Source organism: Lissotriton helveticus, chromosome 12 (genome assembly GCF_964261635.1).
Source record: "Lissotriton helveticus chromosome 12, aLisHel1.1, whole genome shotgun sequence".
NCBI classification, from domain to species: Eukaryota; Metazoa; Chordata; class Amphibia; order Caudata; family Salamandridae; genus Lissotriton; species Lissotriton helveticus.
The window spans coordinates 509079048-509091063 of record NC_136073.1 but is presented as its reverse complement, the minus strand read 5'-3'; positions in this window follow the sequence as shown (position 1 = coordinate 509091063).

The following is a 12016-nucleotide window of genomic DNA, read 5'->3' as shown; positions in this document are numbered from 1 at the left end:
CTCTTTCGTGCCTGATTAAGGTAAGGTTTTTTTTTAAGAGACTGGGACTGGTAGACGTCCTGAAGAAGACCGACATTACCTGCTGAATGGGGGCACTATGAGGTCGAAACATGTTGACTCTAGCAGTTTAAGGAGGGGTGTTATAGGATCCTGACCTCCTTACTTAACACCACCATCTTTCATTCAGTTTTTAATCCTGACCTTGGAACCCAGTGATAAAGGCATGAGGGGTATCCATGAGCCAGTTTTACTTCACTAGTCAAACTGCACTTTTGTTCTATCGCTTTACCCAGTCTGGGGTTAAAACCATTTCTGTTGTGAACACTGTTGTCACTTCCATCTTTGTTTCCGTCCGTGTGTTCTGTTTTTTGTGTTCCCCCCTCCCTATGCTCCGCCCTGAGCGTGGCTACGCCAGAGCGATTTGTAAGCAGACCCGATGATGAAGCATGTCACATACTTTTGTGTGTGAGTGAGGGCAGTTTTTCAAAACATTATGTGTGCCACTGCATGTTTCATCTTTAAGTGTGGTCATTTCCTCGCCACCCCTCTTTGTGTTTATGTGCAGTCAATTGCCCCCAACACCTGCGGAAAGCCAGGTATGGCATAAAAGCCTTGCTTGGTCTCAAGATGTTACTGCACAGTGTTGGGGAAGTGTAGGTGCTGGGGTATTAGGCTGATGATGCCATTCAAGAAAGTTGGGAGGAACCTTGATAGGGCTGACTGTGAGACTCCACCAACTCTGGCAGTTGTTGGTTGGAAGGTACCAGAGGCCAACATGTGCAGCACAGCCAGCAGCTTTGTCTGCGGAGGGATGTTGGGTATCCGCTCTGTTGGCGCCTACGGCCTGTGGGCTATCTGGGTCAGTGTGCAGAGGATGTATGTCCTTTTGAGCCTGCAGTGGGAAATTACATCCTCTGGCGTTAGGTCTGTGAGGCTGAGGCGAGGGCGATGGACCAGCTGTCTTCTTGGGTACTGTCTCCGTGGTGGTCCGGGGGAGGTGGCAGTGGCACTAGTTGTTGTGGCCTTCTTGGTGCTCCAAGCTGCATGAGTAGTAACTCCATGGCATCAGTGGGCCTTCAGATGAGGCTCTGGGCTAGTCCCCCTTATTTACTGTTATTTATCACCATTTTTAAGACCACTTTTTTTCTGGTCTTAAGTTCCAGCTGCTAACAGGCTTTAGCATCTGTTTTTTCAACCTATTGCGGGTCCGGGCGATTTTTGTAATTATCGCAAAGTGGATTTAGCGTGCGTTTTTGCATGGGAATGCCTACATTGCTTATCATTAGCGATAGTAATCTCTAACATCGTCTGTCGCTTAGGGCTGTTTGCGACTGCTAATTAATTCAGCGATAAAGATATTGCCGCATTAGGGGCAGAAAAGTGATGCTAACGGGGCGTTAACTCATTATACATATGCCCCCATATTTTTCTAAAGATTGCCAAACCAAGCTCCATGTTATAACATTGGCCTTAGTGCCATTTTATCCCATGAGGAGTTCAATCATTGCTTTTTTGGATATTGTCTTTTTGATTGATCTATTGTCTTACCTGTTAAATGAAACCCTTTTCTTTTTTTAAAAGAAACTTGTGCATTTAACAATGATGTTGTAGAGTTTTATGTATTATGTTATACGGCATCTGGGTTTCTAACAACCCCCAAGACTTACTTGAGTAGGGTCTGCCGCTCAAATTCACTATTGTGATAGAGGCAAGAATCCAAAAAGGGTAACTAGTTTATACAGTTGAAGAGCATTAGTCTTGTGGCATTTAAGGACCAGTATCAGACAGCAGTACCCACTGAGGACGCTACTTAGTAAACAATGATCAGCCCTGGGCCCAGAAAAAAGACCTTACACTTGGGCAATTTGTTAGTCAAATTATTGCATGATTTGTTGGAGTTGAAATTTACTAAAACTTACACAACCAAATAACAAATCATAATGCAAAATTACAATACTAACACAGCCAGGGTACAATATTATTGCACAAGGGCATGCCATATCAACACAAGCAGTAATACAGTGAAAAGCAGTACCACAATACATCCCAAAACTACATACATTGTTAAGTGGTAACACAAAAGTGCTACAAAAATAATGCAATACAAAAAATTACAAAAGAGCACAATAATGGATCTCAAAACAGCTAAATAAAAGACAGTGCACAATGCAACAAATACACAAATGCAGTTCCGCTCAATGAAAATAAAAAACATCACTAGCACAACAGGAGCAACACATCAATTCAATAAAACAATTAAAACACACATGACCATAAAACAGGCATTACAACGGTGGAGCAAAATAAAGGTAGTGTGCTTTGCTCCTGTATTTCTCTTGCTTTCATTTATTGTTATTTTGTAAGTATTCTGTCATGATCGTGTTGTGCAGCTGTTCAACTGTGTGGTGGTTTCTTGTTTTAGGGTTATTGTATTGATGTTGCATTGTGTTGCATTGTGTTGTTGTATGGTTGTGTGCTGTGTTCTTTTGTCATTTTGTTGTTGCACTGATGTGTTCTGTCTGTGTGTGTTATGTTGATTTTTTGTTAAATTTTTGTTATATTGATGTGTTATCATGTTGTGTGATTTTATACATTTTCAATGGCCACAATTCGACTTTCATTGTGAAACACTAAACGGTATTTCCACCAACTACTGTGCTGTTTACAACCAATGGCATGCCCTACCAACCGCCGACAAAAAATATTTTTATGATATGGCGTCTTGTCCATACTACATCAATGAAAGCAATAGAAAACAATGCTATCCACAGGAATGTCTATACAACAAAGGGCTCCGAAAGATGTAACCCTAAATAAGGGTGATAGAAAAGCATTTCCAGATAGGTTCAATTTCCATAAAATGATCCCACACGTTTCAGGTATCATCTACTGGAATGTACTCAGAGTAATGAGGCTTTTAGTGTAAGATATAATGTAGCCTTAATACCAGGACGAGGACAAACATGAATGGGAAATAGATGTGCAGTAGAAATGATTATTTACCCACAGAGCTCAGACACAAGGAGTTCATTTAGGCTCAAACTTGCAAATAATAGATGCCTATAGTTAACCAAAACGTCTCCGTGGGCATTCACCCTGCCTTAGAGCTCCTATGAAAACCACTTCAGCTTTGATGTTCTTCTAGCACCACTTGAGATCCCTAGTTGATTGCAACACCTTCTTGCATAGGAAACAATTGAAAGTAGATATTAATATTCTGGAAAATCTGAGTGTTGAATAAAGAACCCCTTCAAGTCGCCTTCTTCACTCCTGTGTGCACTTCATAACGCTTTTAAAAAAAAGATTGTTTTATATAACTATAATAAACAAACAACAATATACGAATCATATAATCTATGGTAGTTTTGACAAAATATGTATTATCTTTTTGCTTCAATTTTGGCATCATCAAAACGCAATTCTATTATTAAAACAACAAGAAGCTACATTTTTACTCACATCACATCGACACATTGACACAGCTCAAACAAAATCATGATTAATTTGTTCATGTGCAGTTTTTATATTTAGTTATGTGTTGTTCACATATCTTTTTAATTTTTAGTACTTGTGGATATTGTGGAAAAGTTCAGATTCCAAAAACTTTACAAATGATAAATGATATACAAAGCACTCCTGAATGTTTGGGTGTAACTATTCAGCTAGTCTGCTAGACACATATAAATGGAATAAAGCAATGACAAAAATTAAAGGCAACACCATTTCGAAGTTTGTAAACAACATTTCTTGGAGAAGATGTATTCCCACTGTGCAGTTGTTTTCACTAGTAGAGATTTGAGGTGGCCTGATTATGAGTTTCGTGGTGTAGGAGCGAGGCGGCATGCCACCACCCCAATCTCACACCCTCAAACTCCACCCCTGCCCGCCAGATGACACATTGTAATCGGGCAGGCAGGCCTGCTGTGGCTGGCCCAGAGCGCTGTCTTCCAAAGACTCATAGGAGAGCCTTATAAAGTCAGCATCGTGGGTCAGCCACAGCGTGTTCTACCACATGCTGGAACTGGAGGTGCAAACAGACAGGGGGGATACCATATTCCCCCCTGCATGCAACACCATGCAGCAAGGCACCAGGGGGCCCGGGCCCCCTAAGTTTCCTCGCTGTCAGCAGTTTCATGGCGGGCTCAGCGCCATGAGACACCTGGCAGTGAGTAAACTCGTATTATGCTTGTCAAGCATATTGTGACCTTGGTCCAGCCGCCCAACTCGATATAGGGCAATTGAACCGCCGGGTGCGACGGTGACTCGCCTGTCACCGCCGCACCACTGTGAGTCATAATCAGGCCCAGAGCAGAGTTAGAAAAAGTAATTCTGCATGGTCATTTAAGGCATGAATCATGCCACATGGGATTGTTTAACAATTTCATTGCCTGTAGGAGTATAGGAACACTGTTGCCTTTTACAATGAGAATCAATGAAGCACCTTTCACTAGATGGATTAAGCATGTGAGGATCAAGTATTGGGGTGGTGCGAAGTCTGATGTGCTCCCACAGTGGTCACAGTGACTAACAGATTACCTCCAACACTGGGGGCCATTATGCCGTGCATTGCTCCTCATCCACACTGCAAAGTGTGAAACCATCACATTGTGGATCTGTGTTCATTTTCCCTCCAATGCAGGCAACATTTTTAGAAAAGTTGGAGGAAGCTGTGTGCAGTTGGTGCGATGCACGCCACATGGACTCCTCTTCCTCTGCAATGCTAGCAATGCCTTAGTATGTACATGTCAAATATTTTCAGTATTAATCTATGGACCTCATTTATGAAGGATTCATGCAGTGCAGCACAAGGCAGAGCAGCAAGTCACCTTGCTGCGCTATGTGACAGGGAAAGAGCAGGAATGCACTGTATTTAAGGCAATATGGCGCATTCCTGTCCTGTCCCTTGCACTGGCTCCTTTTTGGCATCCTGGAGCCAACACAAGCATCCTTGCGCCAATGTGCAAGGGTGCCTGTGTTGCATGCAGCATTGTTTTTTGTGCAGGAAGGGACACCTTCCTGCACAAAACCAGTCCTGGGAGGCATGTTCCTCTTTCTATGTGTGCTGACGAATGCAGCAAACATAAAAAGAGGAAGAAGCGAGGAGAAATAGAGATAGTTCTCCTTTTTACACACTAGAAAGGTGTATGTTTTTGGTGCATCCCCAGGTTTGCAAGTTCTTTATAAATCTGGGGATGCATCAAAGTCCATAGGAGTTGCGTGGGAACACCCACACAACACACATTAAACTGCCACCCAAGGCAGAGTAACGCAATGCAGCAATTTGTGTTGTGTTGAGTTAGTCTACATTTTTTAAGCCACTGAGAGCCATGCAAAATGGTTTTATGTTGCTTGAAATGTCTGACTTAGAGCTTTGTCTAAAAAAAAAAAACACATCATCAGTGGGAATGGCATTAGAATTCCAAGTATATCATGTCAGTTCTCGACAAAAACATGCCCAGCAATGTCCACCATGTCCTGGAAGAAAATTCTCAGTTCCTATAGGACCAATATTTATATGATTTCTTTGAAAGACCCTTCTCTGGGGGTCTATTTACAGAAATAATGTGAAGTGACGACAAGACTGGTATGGCACGGAAGACGTGCTGCTACAGCTTCTTTCCCCCAAAGTGTACTCCACTACGGATTAAAGAAAAATATTTGAGGAAGGTTCCACCATAGAGACAGATAGTTGGCCAGCTCAGGTTGGACTCGTGGAGGTATGGCCTTTCCTGCAACAGTCACACAGGGACTGCCCCCTGAAGGTTAAATGATAGCTTAGTCCTATAACATTGTTCAATGTTTTTATGATTCATCATGAAGGCAGCTGAAGTTAGGCAGAACTACTCTTAAAGCACAACATTATGATAAGCAGTCATTACGTTTCTGAATTAACATTGAAGAGATGTAATTGTTTAAAAAAAATGTAATTCATGTATTTTGCTCAAACTAAACTCCTAGGCTATTTGCAAAATTAATTTAAGATGACCAACTAAATTAATTGCAATTCAACTTTTTAAGTGTGGACTTGTTTCACAGTAATTGAATCTTATAATTCATACAATAAATGTATAATTTTCTTCCATCTCTAAATTTCAACAGCATTCTTTGGTGTTTGGGTAGATGAACTCCTAGAAGCATTTCATAATGACCAAAAGACTATGGGCCACATGTATCAAACAATTTTGCATTTGCAAAGAGTGCAAACCTTAATTTCGTCTGTTTGTGAATGCAAAATAGCTTTTTAAGATGTATTAGAGACTTTGTAGTCCCAATTTTGGGTAATCGCTAAAATTGCAACTACCTGCAATTGTGATTACAAACAGGGAATCTCAATTTGCAATTCCGTTAGCACATGTACCAAGCATTTTCTAAATGCAAACTCTGCAGGAATGCTATTACCATCAATTCCAAATCGATGGTAACCATGTGCAAATGTTGAAAAATACACAAAAATACATTTTTCAAAATGACATGTAGAACACACATGCATGAGTGCGCTTTAATTGTGCACATATTTGTTTTTTTTTGGGGGGGGGGGCTTCAGAGAGGCCTTGGGCTCCCGGGCACCCTTGGTATTGGATTACCTAACTTGCGATTACCAATTAGGTAATCACAAATTAGGTAATGCAAAACAACTGCCATCTATGGGCCTATAGGCCTTTGAACCTGAACCTTCACAAAGTAAAGGTGAAATATTTACTATTATCACCTCTCTGAACTAAAATCTATGCCCAACATCCATTAAAAACTGAAGTATACATCAGATGGGTGTTTCTTTAAGTTCTTTAAAAATGTACATTCATAGTGCATTATGGAACATGTAGTCATAAAGCTAGCACTGTAATCACTGTTAGACATTTGTCATTATAATGCTATCAACTTGAAACATTGATATGTCAACATAGTGACACCACTGTGGAGGGAGGGCAAGAAGCATATATGGCAGCTGAGGAACACAACCATAGCCAGTCACCCAAGGAGGTAACCTATAAACCCAGTTAAGACCTGGGTAGCAAGCATATGTAACAATTAACAATGTCTCAACAGGTGTCAGTTCAAGGCAAGTTTTAAATATGTACACAATTTTTTTAGAAAAGCACTGGATAAAAAAGAAGGGAGTCACCAATGAATTAGCAACAACGCTCAGAGTGGTTTTATACAAAACTATATACAAAACTTTGGGTAATGGTCCAGTCACAATTTAACAATCACCAGACAGTTTTCAGGATTGAAAGACTAAAACACAAGTGCGCCTGATGGATTGTGCTAGGGAGTCAACTGGACCATTACCCAAAGTTTTGTATATAGTCCTTCACTGTTCCTTTGCGCCTTACCTCGCTGGGTCACACTTGTCACTTTGTGCCATTCACACTTTTTCACGAGCACAATTTGCCCAAGTGGTGCGTTACATGCTTTTAAATGTAACATAGTGCTCCTCTCTTAACTCTGTGCATAGTACCTCTCTGAGCATTGTTGCTAATTCATTGATGTTTCCCTTCTGTTTTAACCACTTGCTTTCCTACAAATATTGTGTACATATTTAAAACGTGCCTTGAAGTGACACCTGTTGAGACATTGGTACTTGTTACATATACTCATTGTCAACACAGGCACCATTAATGGAGGATGATAATGTCACTCTACCTCATTTTCCCATCCAGCACCCAGGTGTGAGACAAAGACAGTTGCATGTCCGCATTGTGAGTCACATCATGTGCCATAGATCCAGGAGCAAATGCACAGTTGTTTGGAGGCCTTGAGGAATTTATGCACCTAATTCAGCATCTGCAACATAAGCAGAAACTAATGAACAAACACATGCAGAACATGCAGGAATGCATAACATTTGGATTTGATACTACTGGCATTCGATTTGCTAACAAAAACAAAAACATAGAGAGCCTCACCACTGCTACAGCAAATTATGCCAGCACATGGAGGATGATCATGTCTATCAAATGCTTCAAGACAGGAGCACTGCGGCTAGAATGTATGGATTAACTCATTCCATTGGCAGATTGGCTAATTCCACTTCCACCCTATCCAGGCAAACAGTAACTCTGCAGGTGGAAATAGGACAAGCTAGTCGGGACTTCTGCAGTTGAGGTGCTAGGAGTAGGGGATATATAAGAAAATTACGAAAGTCACAGGTCCTTTAGAGACTATGGCTCCTGAGACCCTCCCCTCAATGACCCCTGACAAAACGCTCCATGCAATCCCAGAAGTTACTTTAAAAGACCTCACCACCCTTATTGGTAACATGAAAACTGGCTCCCCCATTGATCTGATCCCTGCAAAAATGATTTCCCCCTTGGTGGAATCATTAGGCCCTACTATTCAGAAGCTCATGAATCTTTCCTTTGCCGAGGGACAACTTCCACAACCTTGGAAAGAAGCGGTAGTGAACCCTATACGGAAAAACACCACCCTTCCCTGGTCAGAGCTCTCCAACCGTTGCCCTATTTCCCTTCTCCCTTTTTTTAGCAAGCTGGCTGAGAAACACGCTAATACCATCCTCTCCAAATTTATCGAGGCGACAGGGGGCCTGGACCAATCACAATCTGGGTTCAGGCCCAACCACAGCACTGAATCGGCCCTCCTATCTGTGACTGATAATATCAAAATGTCACAGGATAGAGGAGGGTCCATGATATTAGTGTTGCTGGACCTGTCTGCGGCCTTTGATACCGTGTCCCATAACATCCTTCTCAGCCGCTTTCAGGGAGTGGGGATTGGAGGCTCAGCTCTATCTTGGCTGGAGAGTTTCCTTTCCGGGAGATCGCAACCTGTCAGCCTGGGACCCTATCGTTCCACCTCGAAGGCGCTCACAAAGGGGGTGCCACAAGGCTCATGTCTCAGCCCTACATTGTTCAATGTATATGTGGCCCCCCCTTGCTGAGATTGTGCGGAAGGATGGGTTCATACCAGTTTCCTACGCTGATGACACCCAGCTCCTCTACCCTTTCAGCTCCCTTGGTCCTACAGTCAAGGAAAATTTTGCTGAGGGTATGAGGGCAGTGTCACATTGGATGGCCGCAAACTGCCTCCAATGTAACGTTGCAAAAACTGAGGTTATGCTCTTCGGCAGGGCGAGCCTCCTATGGTCTCCTGAATGGTGGCCGCTGGACTTGGGCCCAGTTCCCACATCAAAGCCTCATGTAAAAAATCTCGGTGTTAAGATTGACCAAAAATTGACCCTCAAGGAGCATGCCAATCACATTGCAGGACTATGCTTTTACACCATTGGCCTTCTAAGACAAGTATTTCCATATCTTCCTGATACTTACAGGAAGACACTCGTGCAGACTTTGGTTACTAGCCGCCTAGACTACTGCAACGGCCTGCTGACGCTAGCAAATGCTGATGCAGTAGGTCGTTTGCAGGTGGTCCAGAATACGGCGGCTAGGCTGTTCATGGGTGTGCTGGCTAGGACCCCCTCTAAGCCCTTGTTGATGGAGCTACACTGGCTCCCGATACGGCAGCGCATCCGTTTCAAAATATGCTGCACGGTCCACAAATGCTTATATGGGGACAGCCCTAAATATCTCTCCCAATCTGTTGAACTGTACCAACCCAACCGTTCACTTCGTTCAAGCAACCAAGCACTTTTGAAACCCCCTGCAATAAAAAGAGCTAGGCAGGGAGACCGAGCATTTTCATCAATTGGTCCTGCCCTATGGAATAAACTTCCCACAGAAATGAGGATGAGCATCAATCATTTGGCCTTTAGAAAGGCGCTGAAAACACTCCTCTTTCAGGAAGCATTTCAGTCCCTCTAATGCACCTTGAAGATTACGACAATTTTCTGGCTGGCAAAGTGCGGAGATACCCTTATGGGATTGATTCCAGCGCGATACAAGAAATTAAAATAAAATAAATAAATGCACAAATGGCAAGTAGTGTTGTAGATAGCCGTCAGGATAGTGAGGACATATCAAGTTACAGCAGTGCCTCTGCCACTGATGCATGTGTTCTCTGATGCAGTATCAGCTGTACTCCTGCTGGAGAACAAGCAGGTTCAGCCTAAGGGGGAGGTAGCCCCAAGAGGCACTGAAGGACAGAGAATAATGTTCTTAATTTTTGCCTTGTAATTGTAATTCTGGTGATGTGAACAACAGTTCTTTTGTACTTTTATTAGGATGCCACAGAGTTGAAAATATTATAGCAATGCAAATAGTAACCTGACACTAAAGGTTACTTTAGTTTGCTGCATCAGATTTGCTTTCATCATTTCATGAGTGTGCAGTCACAGATAACTTACCTTAAAAAGTAATCTGTTGCAATCTGGTGCTGTCGACGTCTATCCTCCACTGCTGTACTCTGGACTCAAGACCACTGAAGAGGTGGCTTAGGATCATTCATAGTGATGGGTAGTCCTCACTTGATAACTTTGTTATGCAATATGGCACATCTTACCAGAATTTTGCAAGCTGTCTCAGGAGCATACTGTTGAGTGCCTCCACTTTTTTGAAGGTGCTTAAATCTAGATATGTGTAAATATGAGCCCAAGGAAAACCCTGGACTGCTAGAGGCACAACAAATGGGCCATAGGCCTTATGTAAAAGTAAACACAAGTTAAATCAATAAATTTACTGCATAAGCAGGTAACATTTAAATCAAATACTTTGCATATTCTTAAGAAAACGTAAATAACATATGAATTCGTTTTTCACATTCATGTAAAATACATACATGGGTGTCTATGTTTAACTGAGAATGTTCAATAACCACATAATCAGAATGCATATAGTAACCACTTGAAAAATACACATGAAAGAATATAACGGTTAAGCAATTAAAGTTGATATCCAGAATCCCAATGCATTTCGGGTTCAGGTTGAACCCTTCGTCAGGGGTTACATTGAGGAAGATGAAAAATCAATCTTGAAATGACAGCGTCCTGTAGTGAAGTCTCTACGGGAACTACAAAACAGCAACAAAAAGATTTTTTCTGTGTCCAACTCTCATATGGATTTCATATTACACAGAGAACGACTGGGGAGTGCCACTGAGAGAAAACCTCCATGTGAAACGAGATGTGCACCGTGCACAGAATACATCTTTTCCTGTGTCAAGGAGTCGTGCAGGTCACTACAAATATGGTGAAAGTCCCAAGAAAGTGAGATAAATTCCATGCAGTCAAAGGGTGAATAGAATCTTAGAACTCCTATTCCATGTTGAAAGACTCGTGCCTAATACGAAGAAAAGACGTGCTCACAACAAAATCGAGTAAAAAACAAAATACGCTTACTGAGAGGGAAGTGCGCATAGAGCGCCGATTATCAGATACGTTCTGCCTCTGCCAGAAAAACGACCAGTGTGAGTCCAAAATGCCTGGAAACAGTAGGAACGGGGTCTGTTAACAACTGGTGTGAGGCTATGTGGACACACTACAGTGGAGACTAACAGGTGAGCTTACCGCCAGTGGTCGAGTATGGGAAATGGCTCCGTGAGCCCGTAAAGAGAGATCTGAAAAAAGAATGGTACAATCCTCAGAATGAAGTTGACTAGCTCTTATAACTCTAAAAAACCGGACAGACAGTCCGTTGCCGTACCTGCAGCTACCAACGCCGTCACACTAGTTCCGAGGTTAGAAGCGAGTCCGCCCATCAGGTCACGTGGTGCGGAACTCGCCGGAGTATATGGGAACAAAAATAGAAAACGGACTACGGATACAAGAAAACGAGAGAGGCTGGTAGGGGCAGACTAACAAACCAACTCTGGTTGAAAGTGCCTCAGAATCGAAAGGGTATTTGAAAAGTGAAGCAAGAGACACGGCTCGTTTAGAAAAAAAGAGGTATTGCCAGACATGCATAATGAAAAAAGTGAAAAAAATGAAATATGCTGCACCCAAATATGCAAACTCATGAAGGTGTGACAAAACTAAAAGGTGATGTGTGAGAAAGACCTAAGTATCAATAAGAAATAAAGGAAATGTGCATGAATGCTTGAACAAAGGTGTGAGAAGGGAATCCCAGTGTACTCCCGTACAATCTAAGTGAAGACGCTCCACATT